This window comes from Dipteris shenzhenensis, chromosome 25, assembly GCF_047967505.1.
Source record: "Dipteris shenzhenensis isolate YYH24624 ecotype China chromosome 25, Dip_SZ_1.0, whole genome shotgun sequence".
In the NCBI taxonomy this organism is placed as follows: domain Eukaryota; kingdom Viridiplantae; phylum Streptophyta; class Polypodiopsida; order Gleicheniales; family Dipteridaceae; genus Dipteris; species Dipteris shenzhenensis.
In genome coordinates, this window is record NC_141620.1 from 19,996,494 (window position 1) to 20,015,443 (window position 18,950).

The 18,950-nt window shown below is 41.7% G+C and overlaps 1 pseudogene; it reads right to left on the bottom strand.

Annotated features, from left to right (window-relative positions):
• Positions 1-15,887: 15,887 nt before the first annotated feature.
• LOC147885568 (polyubiquitin 11 pseudogene) lies at positions 15,888-17,601 on the bottom strand (annotated as a pseudogene).
• Between the last annotated feature and the right edge of the window lie 1,349 nt (positions 17,602-18,950).

Below are 18,950 nucleotides of genomic sequence, written 5' to 3' on the forward strand. Positions count from 1 at the left end.
TCTAAGTCAAATTGGTATGCCTTATGGAGATTAGGAGGGTCCAATCAGGCACTCTGTGGCTAAAACAATTCTCACAAGAAGTTCCTAAAACACTTTCAAACCCTCGTACTTATTATTAATGAGAAAAGAATCTCCCAATCGCCATCAAAATCAAGAAACATAACAATATTGCAACTTCATGTTCCGAGATTGAGACGCTAGAACACAACCTCCATTTGTGTCATTAGTGCAGATGTGGGGAGGTACTCTTGCATTGGGAGGTGTGAGATCCAAGAAATAAGTTCTCATTGGAGTTTAGAATGCACGCTTCAAGAGCAACACATAAAAATATAGTCAATGTTGTCTAGACATACTCATAGTGATGTAGAAGTCGTAGACTTTGTGCAAATTCATAAACCTCTGCCTCTCTCTCTCTCTCTCATAGACGAGAATTCCACACACAATTCCTATCAAACATAAATTTCAAACAACAAGAAAATGAGTTCCTAGGGGGCTCCTACAATCAAGCTCTAGAGCTCTCAAATATAAATGGGAACTATACTACTCAAAGAAATGGTGAAGATGGGCAATGTTGTAGAGGGAGGGCTTTTGAGCATAACAAAACCAAGGGCTCACAAGAGAGAGACACTATACTATAGGGGGGAGAAGAACACCATGGGCTGATATAAAGATAGGGGCGAGAGAGAGGCATTCCAATGGAATGGATAGGGTTGAGTCTCTGCTTCCATTCAGCTACTTCGACTTATGTCATGGCTTTGTTTCCTTCATCTCTATTGTCTTCTACAATTCTGTCACCTTTGTAGTCGATGCATCTCGTCTTTGCTCACCACTCTGTGCACTATGTCTATAACCACTTAGGTGCTTGTATGAATACACATCAAACATCGGTTTGTTAAGTGGCTTGAGAGCCTAAGAACATGACAATGGCACCCTTTGTAACACTTCGAAAACCCTTTTCCCATCTTGAAAATGTTTCAGTGGCAAGCTCTTGATGAGTGAAGTTGATTGTTTCAATTTCTAATGCCACTACCTACTTTGTTTACTCCCACTGTATATTTCATGAAAGAGTGAATTCAATTGCAAATCAATTATTTTTCATCTACTCCTATATTAACTTCATAACTAAAAGTTAGGAATACTCAACATTAAAAATGGAGAATACATAATTAATAAAATACAAATATAGTAAACACACAAAAAACATACAAAACATATATATAATCATATTTAAATATAATCAAATATATCAATGAAATTGGTGTATATTTCATCAAAGAGTGAATTCAATTGCAAATCAATTATTGGGACGAGTTTCATTGATAGATGGTGCCCATCAGCAAGACAAGAATGACTAGATTATAGTTCCCCATTGCCCATTGCCCAATCTCCCCTCCCCCCCCCCCCCCTTCCCCATTGGGAGAATGGCACTAGTGCCATTCTCCATTTTCCAATGGGAGAATGGCACTAGTGCCATTCTCCATTTTCCTATTACAAAGCCAAAAAATGAGGACATTCCATTGGGAGAATGGCACTAGTGCCATTCTCCATTTTCCAATGGGAGAATGGCACTAGTGCCATTCTCCATTTTCCTATTCCTAGTGCCATTCTCCATTTTCCGATTACAATGGAGAATGGCACTAAACCTATAGATTGACATTCCAATAATTCCAATGGTGGAATGGCATTGGTGCCCTTCTACCTTTTGTGAAGCCAAAATTTTGAATTAGGACATTCCATTGGGAGAATGGCACTAGTGCCATTCTCCATTTTCCAATGGGAGAATGGCACTAGTGCCAGTCTCCATTTTCCTATTACAAAGCCAAAAAATTAGGACATTCCATTGGGACATTCCATTGGGAGAATGGCACTAGTGCCATTCTCCATTTTCCAATGGGAGAATGGCACTAGTGCCATTCTACATTTTCCTATGTGCCATTCTCCATTTTCCTATTACAAAGCCAAAATGTTAGGACATTCCATTGGGAGAATGGCACTAGTGCCATTCTCCATTTTCCTATTCCTAGTGCCATTCTCCATTTTCCGATTACAATGGAGAATGGCACTAAACCTATAGATTGACATTCCAATAATTCAAATGGTGGAATGGCATTGGTGCCCTTCTACCTTTTGTGAAGCCAAAATTTTTAATTAGGACATTCCATTGGGAGAATGGCACTAGTGCCATTCTCCATTTTCCAATGGGAGAATGGCACTAGTGCCAGTCTCCATTTTCCTATTACAAAGCCAGAAAATTAGGACATCCCATTGGGACATTCCATTGGGAGAATGGCACTAGTGCCATTCTCCATTTTCCAATGGGAGAATGGCACTAGTGCCATTCTACATTTTCCTATTCCTAGTGCCATTCTCCATTTTCCTATTACAAAGCCAAAATGTTAGGACATTCCATTGGGACATTCCATTGGGAGAATGGCACTATTGCCATTCTCCATTTTCCTATTCCTAGTGCCATTCTCCATTTTCCTATTACAATGGAGAATGGCACTAAACCTATAGATTGACATTCCACTAATTCCAATGGGAGAATGGCATTGGTGCCCTTCTACCTTTGTGAAGCCAAAATTTTGAATTAGGACATTCCATTGGGAGAATGGCACTAGTGCCATTCTCCATTTTCCAATGGGAGAATGGCACTAGTGCCAGTCTCCATTTTCCTATTACAAAGCCAGAAAATTAGGACATCCCATTGGGACATTCCATTGGGAGAATGGCACTAGTGCCATTCTCCCAATGGAATGTCCCAATGGGATGTCCTAATTTTCTGGCTTTGTAATAGGAAAATGGAGACTGGCACTAGTGCCATTCTCCCATTGGAAAATGGAGAATGGCACTAGTGCCATTCTCCCAATGGAATAGGAAAATGGAGACTGGCACTAGTGCCATTCTCCCAATGGAATAGGAAAATGGAGACTGGCACTAGTGCCATTCTCCCATTGGGAGAATGGCACTAGTGCCAGTCTCCATTTTCCTATTACAAAGCCAAAAAATTAGGACATTCCATTGGGACATTCCATTGGGAGAATTGCACTAGTGCCATTCTCCATTTTCCTATTCCTAGTGCCATTCTCCATTTTCCTATTACAAAGCCAAAATGTTAGGACATTCCATTGGGAGAATGGCACTAGTGCCATTCTCTATTTTCCTATTCTCCAGTGCCATCCCCCCGCTACAAGGACAACTTTGTTGGTCTTATGAAATCCTTTGGTTATAGTTTGTTCATAATCAATTTCCTATCATCGTAATGAGAGGGGATGGCTACTATCAGATGCATGAATCAGGTCATGACGATGGTGAAAATAATTCATGCTTTAGAAAAAATTTTATCAAATTGCTAAAATTTTTAGGGAAATAATTCATGCTTTCATGAAAATTTTGTATAGACTCATTCATGCTTTATAGGGATTTGCACCAATGCCATTCTTCCCCTCTAGAAGGACATGTTTGATGGTCTTATGAAATTCTTTGGTTGTAATTTGTTCATAATTAGTTCTCCATAATCGTAATGACAGGGGATGGCTATCAGAAGCAGGGAGAAGGTCATGATGATGGTGGGGAATGAAGTGGTTGGAATTGGTGAAGTGTGTGCAATAGATCTGGAGGCCTACTGTAGTGGTGTGAAGATTGGGACAGAAAATGTATCGGTCATAGTGGAGAAGTCTATCAATAGTGAAATGCTCTTGCCATTTCCCACTATGGATGTAGTGCTTGTTGGTGAGGCAGTTTGGAGCGTTGTCTTGATGGAAGCCCATTGCAACAATATGTGCCCACGGACCACGTTGCTGGTATAAATGAGTTGGTCAATGATCAAATGTTGAAAAGGGATGATCCAACATCAAAGAAAAGAAGGTACACTTTCATTAATAGGGTGCCTAAACAAAGAGAGCCTCCAACAACAATGTACAAAATGTCACTAGATTCAGTGTAGCAGGTTTCTTCCATCGATTGTTGTGGGAGTAGGTGTTGCCAACACGCAGAGCGAGATCTCTTAATGAATCTAAGGAAGAACTTTTGGGGCAGCTCCTTGGAGTCTCGTACAAACTTTATATACGATGTGTTGTCAACGGCTTGGCATCATGACTATACAGGGAGGATATGCTACAACTTTAGGATAAAAGGTCGGGATGTCTGTTGCAAAGCATGGTATGAGATGCATGGAATTCCAAGGACATCATTTTATTGATACAGGGAGTAATTTGAGAGTGGTGTGCAGCGATATGTGCATGGCAATTCAGGGATTGTGAGGAGGAGCAGGGAGCACATAGGTATGGGAAGGGCTCTCATTCAACACAGAGCATATGCCTCACAAGAGTAGAACCATGCAGGATGGTTCTAGAGAGACATAGCAAGTGATACCTGAAGTGTATAAGAAGATAGACGTCCTACGTGAGGTCAACACTTCACTTAATCAACATGGTTATCAGAGCCTATCCACATCCACATTTGGCAGGATTTGGAAATCAGACTTAAAAAATGTAGCCCTTGCTAAGACGAGTGAATTCTCTAAATGTAGCTTATGCAGCCGGATCAAGGCTCAATTGGCAGCCACAAAAAGTCAAGATGAGCGCAATTCGCTGATGGAAGAGAGAAAGATGCATATGATATAGCAACAAAGTTGTAGGAACTTATACTATGCATGGCGTAGGTACTCCGAGATAGATCCAAAAAAGTATGTATGCATAATCCATGATAAGATGGACCAAAAAAAGACGGCAATTCCAAGACTTCGAGCGAGGTCCAAGGACACCGATTCTGCATGGCAATTACAGGTTTCACTCATTGGAATGATTACCCATGGGCATGGAAACGGTCATTATGGACACTTCACCCTCAATGGTTTGTGGCCATCTGATCCCAACCTGACGATTGGATCGCTCTCAATTTGTTTGTGCAACTTCGAGAGGATGGATATGCATGAACTTGGAGACCTTGCTACCAATGGGATTCCTAGAAGCAATGCTCGCCTTTTGAATGCTCTATGTTCAAGAAACGCTTTGGACTCCCATTACAGTTCTAAAGGTGCACATGTTTCCACAAGTGGAGCTAGCTTGTCTGAAAATGTAGATGTCACGATCACAAATGCAAATCTAGAAATTGTATCAGAAAGTGACGCGAAGTCTATCACGGAGGCCATGACAACTTCCATTGCAAGGGCTACAGACACGTGTGTGAATTTTTTTCCATCAGATACAAGAGAAAACCCACCCTCTTTAGAGGGGAGTGTTGCTATTGAGCCATTATTCCAAAAGTTGCCAGAGAACTTGCTACTCCAACTAGATAATTGTGGGTCTGAGAACAAAAATAGATACTTGTTTGCATACCTTTCTCTTCTTGTAGCAAGGGGCATTTTCAAGACAGTTCAATTGGGCTTCTTGATGGTAGGGCACACACATGAGGACATTGATGCAATGTTCAGCAGGTTTTTTGAGAGCTTGCAGGTGGGACAAACATTCACTTTCCCGCATCTGATGGATACATTCAAAAAATGTACATCATCTTCACCGGCACCATTTGTTCTTACACGGGTTCCTAACTTCAAGGATTATGTAGATGGCTACCTATGTGATGGGCAAGAAATGCTAGTTGGACATGCAAAGCCATTACAATTTCGATTTTACATGCAAGGTGACATACCAATGATGCAGTACAAGGTGCATCCAAAATCACCGAATTTGAAGGGGGAATCGAGCTATGGAAGAAAGATAGTGAGGGTCGATCATTGTTGCCAACAGGTTGTCCGGATATACTGCCAATGGCTGCATTTGTGAGAGATCACTTGCAAGTAATATCAGGGATAAAGGATTACATTAAGTTTTGGGAGAAATGTGCAAGTGGAAAGAATGCATCCTATGAGTCCTACATTAGGCCAGTGATAGACTATTGGAAAACCATGATCGGTGAGCTCGAACAGGAAAACATGTCAGAGATAGGAGTGTACAGAGAGTTTTGGCCAAGAACACAATCTCCTGATGAGGAGGATGATATAGATGCTTGCATTAATGATTTCCAAGGCTATGAGGAATGGAATGATCACTATTGTGGGCCTCTAAAAGGTAAGCCGAGGGAAGAGTTTAGACCAATGGTGGATGTTAAGCAAGGTGACTTCATCTTGGTGAGGCCATCAGATCCTACATACCCCTTATGGCTTGGGGTTGCCATATCAAGTGCCGAGATGGATGCTGCTTCTCCTAATTTCAAGAAATTATTAATTCAGTATTGGGCACCATCAGTTAAGAGAAAGGGGCTCAGTGATGCAGATGCCTATGTTGATTGCTGGAACAAGTATTGGGCAGAGAATAGGTTGGATCCATAGGTATGGGAGTGTATTGATGCAATTGTCTGGTCATGGACATCAAAATCCATAAATAGACCCAAGAAGATCAAGATTCCACAGAGCGTATGTATCAAAGCACAGGAGAGCTTGCTTGGTATCAGAGCATAGAAAATGGTGTCGATTTTCTCCCTCTTAATCTCCCAAACTTCCATTGTAAGGTGTGTTCTCATGTGATGTTTCTCAATTGTTGTTATCTTAACAATGGGTATTTGCATATTATTAATATGACAATTTTCAGAAGCTGACCTTCACCAACAACTGCTTTTTTCTAGTGGAACTCACTATGCATGGTGTTTGTTAACACCACCAACTGGTGTTTATTAACACCTCAAGTAAAATATACATGTTGTCCCTAGACGGTGTTTATTAACACCACCAAATACATGATTTTCAAACTTTGCCACAAATGCTTTGTTCCGGTTTTTATACGCAATGAACTGTTTCACAACCAATGAAGTTTTTCATAATCATTGGAATTCCAAATATTAGCTTATTCAATATTGGTAAAATTCCCATAATCAATGGAAATTTTCCCAAATTTAATGAAGCCTTTCCCAATTTTAATGAAATCCACCCAATTTCGAAATTCCCAAAATGCAACTTTTGTCCCACTTTATCTAATACTGTGTTCAATAGCCAATAGTAGACCATCTGTAGTGAATATCCCCTAACCAATCTGAGTCGGTGAAACCACTCAGCTCTAGATCACAATCTGAAGCATAATGCAAGCTAAGAGAGAGAGTGCCATGGACATATCTTAGAACCCTCTTTGCTGCATTCCAATGTGTGATCGTGGGACAATGCATGAACTAGCTCAAAAGCCCTATGGCATAGGCAATATCAAGCCGTGTGGAGCACAGATATATCAAACTACCAACCAACTGCCTGTACAAAGTGCTATCAAACATTTTAGCAGCATCATGCTTACTCAGCCTGAGTCCCTTTTCCAATGGAGTAGCCACACGCTTACCATTCTCCATTTTAAATTTCTGCAACTACCCCTTCGAATACTTTGTCTATGACAGAGATCCCATCATGGGTCTACCAAAACTCAATGCCAAGACAATAATGCAATAGGCCCAAATCTGTCATGTCAAAGTTGTGACATAAGGCGGACTGCACTATTGTAATTTGCTACACATCACTGCTAGTGAGTATGATATCATCCACATATAGTACCAACATAACCAATTCTGATTTTTGCTATAGAACATATAGATTTGGCTCTGTATGAGTGTTTACAAAGCCCTGGGACATCAAAAACTGATGCATCTTCTGATACCACACATGAAGTACTTGCTTCAGCCCATATAGAGCCTTCTTGAGCTTGCATACCTTGTGCTCTTGTCCCTTCACCTCAAAATCTTGGCGCTCATGTACATAGACATCCTCTTTAAGATCTCCATTGAGGAAAGTGGTCTTTACATCCATCTGGTACACTGTCCAACCATAAAATGTGGCAAGAGAGATGACAAAACGAATGGTGGTCATCTTGACCACTGGAGCAAAAGTCTCCTCATAATCGATTTCCTCCTCTTGTGCATACAACTTGGCAACCAAATGGGCTTTGTATTTCTCAATTGTGCCATCTAATGGTATTTCATCTTATAAATCCATTTCATGCCAACCACATTTTTCCCAATGGGCGCTATTAACTAGAAAAGAAATCAAGGCATGAGGCTAGACGCCAGGCATGGTGACGCTCGAGGGCCATGGAGGAAAAGTGAACGTGAGGGGAGAAGCATTAACATAGGTGGGGAAAAGGGATTAAGAGGGGTGGGAATGAAGATGGGGACTATGGCACAAGGGGGAAGGAAGCGGGGGAAGAGGAGCATGTACATGATGGGAGGTGTAATATAGAGATGGGGACATCAAGGGAAGAGAGTCATGCTTTATTTGAAAGGAAGGATGGGGGGAAATCAAAGTACTAGCTAGGTGGCTTTACAAAGAATGAGCATGTTACATCAAGGAATAGCCCCCTCCTTTTATAGCCAAGGGAGGGGGTCTCTCCCAATAAATGCATGGTGTGTGTGGAAGAGTCTCCCATGTGGGCTACAGGGTTATGCACTCTCAATTGTGTGCAACAACCCTTTGCCTCATTTTTCCACACAAATCAAACCCCATATCTCAAGTCTAAGATACTCCCTTGGTCTCTTCCCAATTTTATAATATGTTTAAACATCTAGGAGGACAAGTGGAGGGTTGGCACAAGGAGTCTTGCCACATCATCCTACTTTCCCCATTATTTATCTTGCATTCTTTGACTACTACACCCCCCCCACACGAGCCTATCCTACATGGAGGGAATAATCCAATATAATATCCATCTCCACCTATTTTATATTGCTTCTCCCATGGTCCTTGGGCCATGTCTCACTAAATGCAAGCATGGGACCGCCTAGGTGGAGGGGTGGCACATGGAGGTACCATGCCACCTTAACATTTTATAATATTACTACCATGGATTATGTATAACACACCTATGGGTCCTCTTACGTGGAAGGGTGGCACATGGTCATGCCCTGCCACCTCAACCTTGGGCCCTATGCACACCATATTTTATTATACTATTTCCACACATACAAGCACACACACATATTTATGCCTTTTACCTTGGTCAAATTTATCCATAACAATTCCCCCCCCCAAGCAAGGAATGCATAGCATTTCCATGCCTGGGACCATCACGCACAAAGAAGGGCTTGAGGTAACGCTTTTGATCACCTTCTTGCCATATGGCTCATGTAGCTCCTGTACTTGTACAGACCCATTGCTACATTTCTTGATGACTTTGTATGGACCGGTCCATAGTGAAAGGAACTTTTTATCCATTTGGTGGTCTCTAATCTATTATCAAAGCGTAGCACAACATCCCCCTCAGCAAAGCGTCTTTCCCATCCCTTGAAAATCTTAGCATCTAAAGGTCTTTTGTCGGTTCTTTTGGATCTAGGTTTGATGTAGGGCAAGGTGTTGGGTTTCATCTAACTTTTCAAGTTGTACCAACTTGGCCTCTACACATTTATCTTTTGTCATCCACTATTCTTGTGCCAATCTCAAGGCCAGAATCTCTATCTCTAGCGATAAAACTGCCTCACTACCATATACCAACTCAAAAGGAGTGTGACCTGTAGACGTTTTATGGGTGGGCTTAGCTCTTGTACGCTGTGGCCAATTTTCCTATGGATTTACAAAGGAGGCCATTGGTCTACTTCCTCTGTCCCATGGATGCTGGATAATAGATGCTAGAAGTGCAATGATCAATACCCATGCGATCCATGAGCAACTCCACTGCTTCATTTAAGAATGGACTCCCATGGTCAGATACTATTTCCATGGGTGTCCCAAACCTTGTGCAGATACGTTCAAATATGAAATTTGAAACTTCCTTTCCATTTGTAGTGGGGAGGGCGACAGCTTTAGCCCACTTAGTGACATACTGAGTGGCTACCAAAAGATACTTCTTTTTGCGGGAAGCCATGGGTAGGGGCTTGACCAAATCTATTCCCCACTTTTGAAACGGATGGATGGACATCACTGGGTGATGTTTCCTAGGATGCAAATCCTTCCTACCAAAGAATTGGCATGGTTCAGAAGTTTTGCAATACATAGTAACATCCTTGAACAAGGTCGGCCAATAGTACCCATGTAAAATCTTCTTAGCTGTATAGTCACCGGCATAGTGGCCTCCACAAAATCCATCATGATAATGCTTCAATACCTTAGATACTTCATCTGCATCAATGGCTTGTCTTAGTACCCCATCCAGGCCTTAACAGTACAACACCCCATCAAAGAGAGTGTAGCACCTACTATCTCTACAGATTTTCTTTCTCTCATAGCTAGTACTTTCTAGAGGAAAGGAGAAAGCGGTCAGAAACCTGTAGATACCACCATACCATGGATCCCCAACTTCTATGGCCACTACAAGGGTTACATCGAGGCACTCGTCTAAATGAATCAAAGCATTCTTCAAGTTGGAACAAACCCCTTTTATAATTTTGAAAGAATCATATTCTTGTAAAACTGCCAACCATTTGGCCAACCGGCCCATGGGATTGGGTGATTGAAGAACTTGCTTTGCAAGACCATTGCTACATATTATAATGAAGGACTTTCCAGCCACATAATGCCTAAATTTCTCAATCCAGAACACCAAAGACAAGGCATGCTTGTCAGCCTCAGAGTAGCATCGTTCAGTTTCGAGCAATTGTCAAGAAGCAAATCGAACGGGATGCATGAACCGATCCTCCCCTTGCTAAAGAAGAATACCTGCCAGAGTGTGCTCACCAATCTTAAGATTGATATAGAAAGTTTTTGACCAATCAAGATTACGTAGAATGGGTTCTGAAGCCAGAGCACTCGATTTCTACAAACCCATGATCACAATCCTCATCCCAAGAGAATCAACGCCATCTTTTAATAGTGTGGTCATGGGTCGCATCAAAGTAGCATATTGATCAATGAAGCGGCAATAGTATCTTGCTAGAATGACAAATCAATGTACCTGACGCTTTGTTGTTGGCAAGGAGAGCTTCAGGATACCTTCTACCTTCTTGGGGTCAGGCTTGATGCCCTTGGATGAGACAATATGTCTTAGTAACCTCCCTTGAGTAGCTCCAATGGTGCATTTATCAGGGGTGAGATTACCATTCACATCATTGACCCTTTGGAAGCCCAACCTAACCTTCATGATGTGCTCCTTAAGGTAGCAGGAGCATTGGTGAGGCCAAATGGCATTACTTTGAATGCAAACGTCCCCCAGGGTGTGGCAAATGTGGTTTTAAGCACATCCTACTCAACAATTCTGATTTGATAAAAGCTGGAGTGACCATCACAGAAAGTATACTTCTCATGACCACTTACCTTCTCAAGAATGAGGTCTTGAAAGGGTAGAGGATGATGGTCCCTCTCCGTGGCTGCATTGAGTTCCTTATAATCGATGTAGACCCGCCACTTGTTGTTTTTCTTTAGGGTGACTACCACTGGTGAAACCCATTCAGTATTGTGAACCAAAACAATAATCCCAGCTTCTACAACTCTGAGCGCAGAGCATCGGTCTATAGGGGCCCTAATCTTTGATACTTCTGAGCCACTAGCTTAGCATCAGGCTTTAGCTCTATCTTGTGTTCTATGACAGTCATGACGAAGGTTGTGGTAGCTTGTTGCAAAGAGGTCAGGGAAGTCTTTGAACATTTCTAGGAACTCATCTTTCTCACTCGGAGTGAGGTCAGGGGAAAGCATATATTCAAGCTTACCTTTTCCGCGGGTGGTGGGGTCGAAGACACCCCCATCATGTAAACTTTCCTCTGAGAACTCCTCCCCCCCCTTTTGAATCTTCCATTGACTCCGACACCGAGGATGAGCGAGTATCAATGTCTTGCTCCTCTTCTTCTTAAGGTTCAGTGGCACCTGGTTGCACTGAGATCTTCTCCTTTGAAGCACCAAAAGACATGTGTCTTATCTTCCAATAGCTGACTGCATCACTATTTCTCAACCACAATGTCTCGAGTATGGCTGGATAACTCCTGCCTTTCAAGTCCACTACATAGAAATTGATAGTGGTGGGAAGAACCAACATCCATCTATCTTCAGTAAGAAAGTTGAGAGAAACACAATGGAAATTGAAGGCCACAAGATACTCATTTGGATTTTCTTCAACCTGTCCACAGAACATGGGAATGTCAGCCATGCTTGGAAAATGGAAAAGAGAGAGACAAAATGAGGCTTATCTATTGGCAAACAGTGGAAAGAGGTAGCTTGAACTGAAAATCAGTTGAAGATACATCCACAAAGCACACATAGGCAGGGTAGGGTGTGATTGGTATATTGTGAAATACTATACGGGAATAATCTTCAACATAGAATAGCTCATAAATAATTTTAAAAGGACCAACCCTCATGATATTGCATCCATCTTTACAAGCGAGGGTTAGAGACACGGCACTGCATGAGGTTGGTGGATAAGGCCACAACTTTGTGATGGATGTTTGAAGAGTTTTCTAAGCCATGGTGAAAATTTATTATATGCCTATGGAGGAATGTGTTGAGGATGACCTCTCCACCCACATGGACCTCAACCAAGGAGTGTGAGTAGACCTCTAGTAAAGGGGAGTTACAATAGTAAGTAGTAGATAATTTTATAATTGTAGGGACAGTAATAACTGTCCCTAAATGCAAACAAGAATGCCATGACAAATTTCAATAGTTGGAGAGCTTGCACATCACCTTTAGCTTCCTCCAGTTCTTGTACAATTAGAAAATAACCAATAGAGGGTACGGACAGCGGAAGACTTATAGTAATGCCCAGGAGCTCACACAGTCTGCGTGTGGGGTGTGGAATCACAAACTTCTTTACTTAATGTGCATCACATAGATGTGCAGACTCATCAATAGACAATGAACCAGCCAAATAGAGAAACCACCAAAATATATATTTTCATCCAAAACTATGGACACAATATCAGAGAGATAGATCCAGAGTCCCACCAACGGTGTGGTCCTATGATCTAACCACAAGGTCCTTCTCCTATCTACTGGCACTATCTCTAGACTCAAGTCCTAGACTCGAGTCCATATGCTCCACCTTGAGCGTAAGTAGACATTCCGTCTAGTGTGTTCTTCTCCACCTTATTGCCTGTGAATTAGCCTAGGTGGGAAGCCCCTACCAAGCTTTGTCTGCAGCACAGAAATCCCTATTCCACTACTCCAACTAGCTTGTGAATGGCTGCTCTAGAAGTTATGATGATCACAACACCTTGCTGCCCTAGAAGAGAGCCAAGGTCCTAGCCCTTAGGGAACTCAGTCTGTAGCACTCCTTCAACCATACAAGAAGACAATCAGAAATCAGTTGCACAGGCCATCCTAAAAGTTGAAACTTAATTTGAGGAGCATATGCAAAAGAGTGCCAGGGTTTGATAGGATGACTTGGAAGAGATGAACCTTGGAGAGCGTAACAACCCCAAGACAGTTTGATAAGTGCAAGTCTTCCTCCACCTTTCAAAAGACTTATTAACAAAATATAAAGACGTCTTTGATTGGCATTATACTGATATAAAGGAAGTAGACCCTAAGTTCTGTCAACACATGATCAACTTAAAGCAAGATTATTCCTTAGTGATACAAGGAAGATACAGAATGAACCCCAACTATGCAAAACAAGTCAAAGAGAAAATTGATAAGCTATTGAGAGTTGGTTTTATATATCCTCTCACCCATGTTACATGGCTTTCACCTATTGTCATTGTGCCCAAAAAGAAAGGAAAACTCAAAATATGTGGGGACTACAAAAAGCTCAATGTTGCCACCATTACTGACCCTTTTCCTCTACCATTTTGTGATTCCTTTGCTAGATGCTGGTCGCAAGTCATGAACTCTATAGCTTTCTTGCTGGTTTCAATGGCTACAACCAGATAAGAATGGCACCTAAGGATAAAGACAAAGCAGCATTTGTCACTGAATGGGGATTACGCGCTTCTAATGTCATGACCTTTGGTCTTAAGAATGCTCCGTCAACCTTTCAAAAGTACTCTCAGAAGGTATTTGCTGAGTATCTTACATCTTTTATGAAAATCTTCCTTGATTTTTCAGTATTTGGAAAAAGACTGGAACATTTACAACACTTGAGTTTATGTTTTGCAAAGTGTAGAATGGCTCATCTAAGCTTAAACCCAACCAAATGTGCTTTTTGGACATTCGATAATTTTGGAGGAGGGAGATTGTTTATATACCTGAAATCTAATGCTTTAGAATTCACCACATGGCTAGGATTTCAAAATGTGGAGAAATCCTCTAATGCTAGCCAAGCAAAGAAGCAAATTGCATTGAGACAAGAATCTAGCACGAAATCATTCAAGATGTAGGGAAGAATGAGGCCTTTTTTGCAACATTTACTCTATTACTAGAAACTTTTCCACTAAACTAGTATAATCTCTAGAAGAATAGAGTTGCATATACAAGTGGAGCTGAATGGAATGATCATATGCATGTTATTGCAAAAAATGCTTGATGCCTTAGTTGAAAGTATAGCTCTCTTACAACCTCTTGCATTAATAATGAGACCGTTCACATAAGAAAATGCTTGTATGATGGGAGTGTGACTCCCTTAAGTAAATTACTAGATGGCTTAGGGAACATACACCTAGGATTATCATGTATTCAAAACTCATATTAGATGGCTACCTCACCACTCTTCACTTTGGGAGGAAGTCTTGCCAAGAATTATGGTGTATCCAATACTCGTACGACTACCTCACCACTCTTCGCCTCAAAATTGAAGGCAACACTTTGGGAGTAAGGGAGTAAGTCTTCCTCCGCATATATTCACAAGACTTTAGATGAGCCACCTGGACTTTGGATTCATTTTCAAGGGTAGGCATCGCTTCACTTGTTTATATTTTGGTGAATCTCTCTCCCACTACTTTTCTTACCCTATTCCCTTTCATCAATCAAGGGAAAGTTTCCATGTCACTCTAGCATGCACTTTCCCCAAATATGCACATCATAATATTCTCTTCTCATCATGCATACTTATGAGGGACTAGAAAACTTACTAAAGGCAAAAGAATCACGCTTCAAAATTTCAAGGGAAGGAATCTCTTCACTCGTTTGTCCTTTGGAGAATGCCTCTCCCAGTACTTTTCTTACCCTAACCCCTTTCATCAGTCAAGGGCAAGTTTTCAAGTGAATCTAGCATAACCTTTTCCAAATAAGCACATCAAAATATCTTTTTATCATCATGCATACTTATGAGGGGCTAGAAAACTAACGGCAAAAGAATCATGCACCAAAATAAATCAACACTTCAAAGCATTTCTTGCTCCGAAGACAAAAGAAAAATACCCTCATACGATTCAATTGCCAACTCATTCATAGACAATTCATCCTCTACATAAACAAAAGAGCCCAAGAGCTCTCGAAGAATCAAGCTCAAACCATTCAATAGTATCTTCTATGACAAAATCAGTGTTGAAGCAAAGGATAAGTTTTAAACAAGTGAGTACAAGTACTCGTGAGCACTACCTCTAATTGGTTCTATCAAAGGAAAACAATTATCCAAATGAATGAATGATTAATTTGCAAGACTTGTGATGAAAGCCCATAATGAAAACCTGTGTAGGAAAGTTCGAATGATTTGTAAACTGAGAGAGAGAGAGAGAGAGAGAGAGAGAGAGAGAGAGAGGTTCGAATGATTTGCAAACTCTGTGTGTGTGTGTGTGTGTGTGTGTGTGTGAGAGAGAGAGAGAGAGAGAGAGAGAGAGTTCTTAAAAAAGAAAGTGTGTGTGAGTGAGTGTGAGAGAGAGAAAGAACCAAAATAGAAGGAGGCTACGTGGCAAAAAATGGTGTGGGACACTTTTAAGAATGTGTAACGATAGCTCAATGCTCACAAATGACATAAAAAAGGAGACTTTGGAGGGGAATCACCTGTTACCTTCCCTAACCACAAAACACTTACATTGCCACCCTTAATAAAGGCCTCCAAACTAGGCCCCCCTTTCTTAGTGTATCTCTAAATATTACCTTGCTTAGAATGTAGACTCGATAGTTTTCTTTTCATCAATTTGAAAGAAGCAAAGGAACTTCAATGCCCTTGGTTACTTACATTCATCCCTAGTTTATTAGATGTCATTGGTGCATATCTACCACCTTAGTCCTCATGCACCAGTAATAAATAAGACAATTGGAGAATTTCAGCCAGCAAAAGGAGCTTCAAGTCCTCTTGGATGAACCCACCAACCAGTGTGTAATTTCCATTTAAGGGTTCCAAGCGGTGAGTTGGCGCACCGCTCCAAACCAAAGAACCACTACAGAGTAGGTGACAATTTGCCCCCTTAGGGATCGTTTCTGCAGCACGGCAACTGTTTGTGTCCCTTGTAGCTTTCTCTTGTTTGGGGAGAGAACATCCCGTCCATGGGGACCAGCTCTTAGGCAAAGAAACACAACAAGATAAATCATCAACGTACATGGCATCTAGAATGCAAGATACATGTCTCCCGAGACAAACCTCATGACATAAGGACGAACAACAGAATCTTTTCTAGGACATACCCATCATATAAAACCCGTCATAACAACTTTCAAATACAGAACACGGTTGCAAATAGACGTTGAAATTTCCCAAATTATCTCTGTAATAGGTGAACAGAACATAACAGATTGCTAAAATGTTCTTGATACAATTCTTCACAGTTCAAGGCATATGTGAATATACAGCACCAAACAATAACAAGGTCGAGCACGACACAGAAAGTATTTCTAATTTTCATAGGGCTGCCATAAGCTCTGTACACATATCCATAAACGACGAACACACACATTAAAAAAAAAGACTTTAGATGCTAACAGTAAACACAGAAACTTCTTCACACCTAGTGCGACTGCGCTCTTCAAAACCGACAGCTTCTGTCCACCTCGCAGTCGAAGGACCAGGTGAAGGGTGGATTCTTTCTGAATATTATAGTCTGCAAGAGTTCGCCCATCTTCGAGCTGCTTCCCAGCAAATATAAGTCTCTGCTGATCAGGGGGAATACATTCCTTGTCCTGAATCTTCGTTTTGACGTTGTCAATCGTGTCTGAACTCTCCACCTCCAGAGTGATAGTCTTACCAGTGAGAGTCTTCACGAAAATCTGCATGCCACCTCTCAAACGAAGCACAGAGTGGATTCCTTCTCAATGTTGTAATCGGCCAAGGTGCGACCGTCTTCCAACTGCTTGCGTGCAAAAATCAACCGCTGCTAATCTGGAGGAATCCCCTCCTTGTCTTGAATCTTGGTCTTGACATTATCGATCGTGTCAGAACTTTCACCTTCGAGGGTTATGGTCTTCCCCGTCAGCGTCTTCACAAAGATCTGCATACCACCTCGCAGCCGCAGACCGAGATGAAGGGTGGATTCCTTCTGAATATTGTACTCGGCGAGAGTTCGGCCGTCCTCCAGCTGCAAAGATAAGCCGCTGCTGGTCCGGAGGAATTCCTTCCTTGTCCTGAATCTTCGTCTTAACGTTATCGATGGTATCAGAGCTCTCAACTTCCACGGTGATGATCTAACGGGTCAAGGTCTTGACGAAGATCTGCATGCCACCTCTGCGGCGCAAGACGAGGTGGAGGGTGGACTCCTTCTGGATGTTGTAGTCAGCGAGGGTGCGGCCATCTTCGAGCTGTTTACCGGCGAAGATCAAGTGCTGCTGGTCGGGGGGGATACTTTCTTTGTCCTGGATTCTGGATTTGACATTGGCGATGGTATCGGAGCTACCGACTTCGAAGGTTTTGACGAAGATCTGCATGATGATGAAGAGATGCAGGGCTTTCGAATTTTGCCGCGTAGCTTTTTGACCTGCCCCTCCACTCATATAATTGTCTGTAACTTGAGAAGAGGCATCAAGGGGCAATTGCATCAGTTAGGCCACCTGGATGAGTTACGTCTCTGAGCTGCCTAGAAGGAAGGCCTAGCACGATCGGCATATTGTGCCTTTAAATTTGAAGAAGGGTATGATCGTGTTATTCTATACTACTAAGTTGGAAGCTATCAAAACCAAATTTAAGTTGGTTGGAATGGACCGTACTGGCTGATAGAAGTTTTTGACAATGGGATAGTGCAACTCACAGATTTGGAAGGTAATGTGTTCTCCAAGTTGTAAAATGGAAGCAAAGTAAAGCCATACCAAGCATTGAGTTCTTTAGACAAACGGAACTCCGAAAGAGATAACTCGATTGACAATGCCTTAGTGAATTTCTCATAAGGCAACATGCCAGCTAGCTGTTTAATTATGGTAGAACAAATGCATCATGTTCCACCATGTAGCATGATTAAAGTTGAAGGCCTATTAATGCAAAATCATCATGCCAAAGCAAAGGAGTCTCATACAATCATTGATTTGACAGGAACTACAATTGTAGATTCAAATCGACTACATTTGGTTAGGAACTCTACTAATCAACCTTACTTGTGGACTTAGTATACTTTTTCATCTTCAACAACCCTCTCTGAGCTTACTTTTGCTAAAGCTTTCACATTTATGTCATCCTCTCTGATCCTGGTATCTTTCTGATGCCAATTCATTCTCATTACCCAGCCTCTTTGCTAGCCATCTTCCTTCTTGGTTATCAACTACGTTATCCTCGTTTTCATGGAGGAGACAGAGCACCAAGTCTGATAGGAGAGGAGATTAAGCTCTCATGTGTCACCGCATACCCAATTGAAGAATTCTCTAGCAATGTTCTTATAGGCATCCTAGAGACCAACTGTCTTCTAAATTTCACACAGCTGCCATGGAAGGAGGTTTACAATGAGGAGCTAGCAGAGGAGATCCTTAACTCTTATGATGAGGACACCAACCACAACCTCATCATCAATGAAACACATGCCAGGATCACCTCATAGTTGCTAAAGAAGGCCTTTCGAGATTGAAGCAGCACACCACTTCTACAAAGTTGGCGGATGCCAAACGGTGCGATGCTTACTTTGAAGGAGGAAGCTCATAGGGATACCCGATCAATAAGGATGAGGATGAGGGCTTGCAAGTTTTTGTCCAAGTTCATTGGAATAAAGAAAAGTGTAGGCTATGTGTTAAGGCAATATGTGGCTTGAGTCATCACTGCAATGGA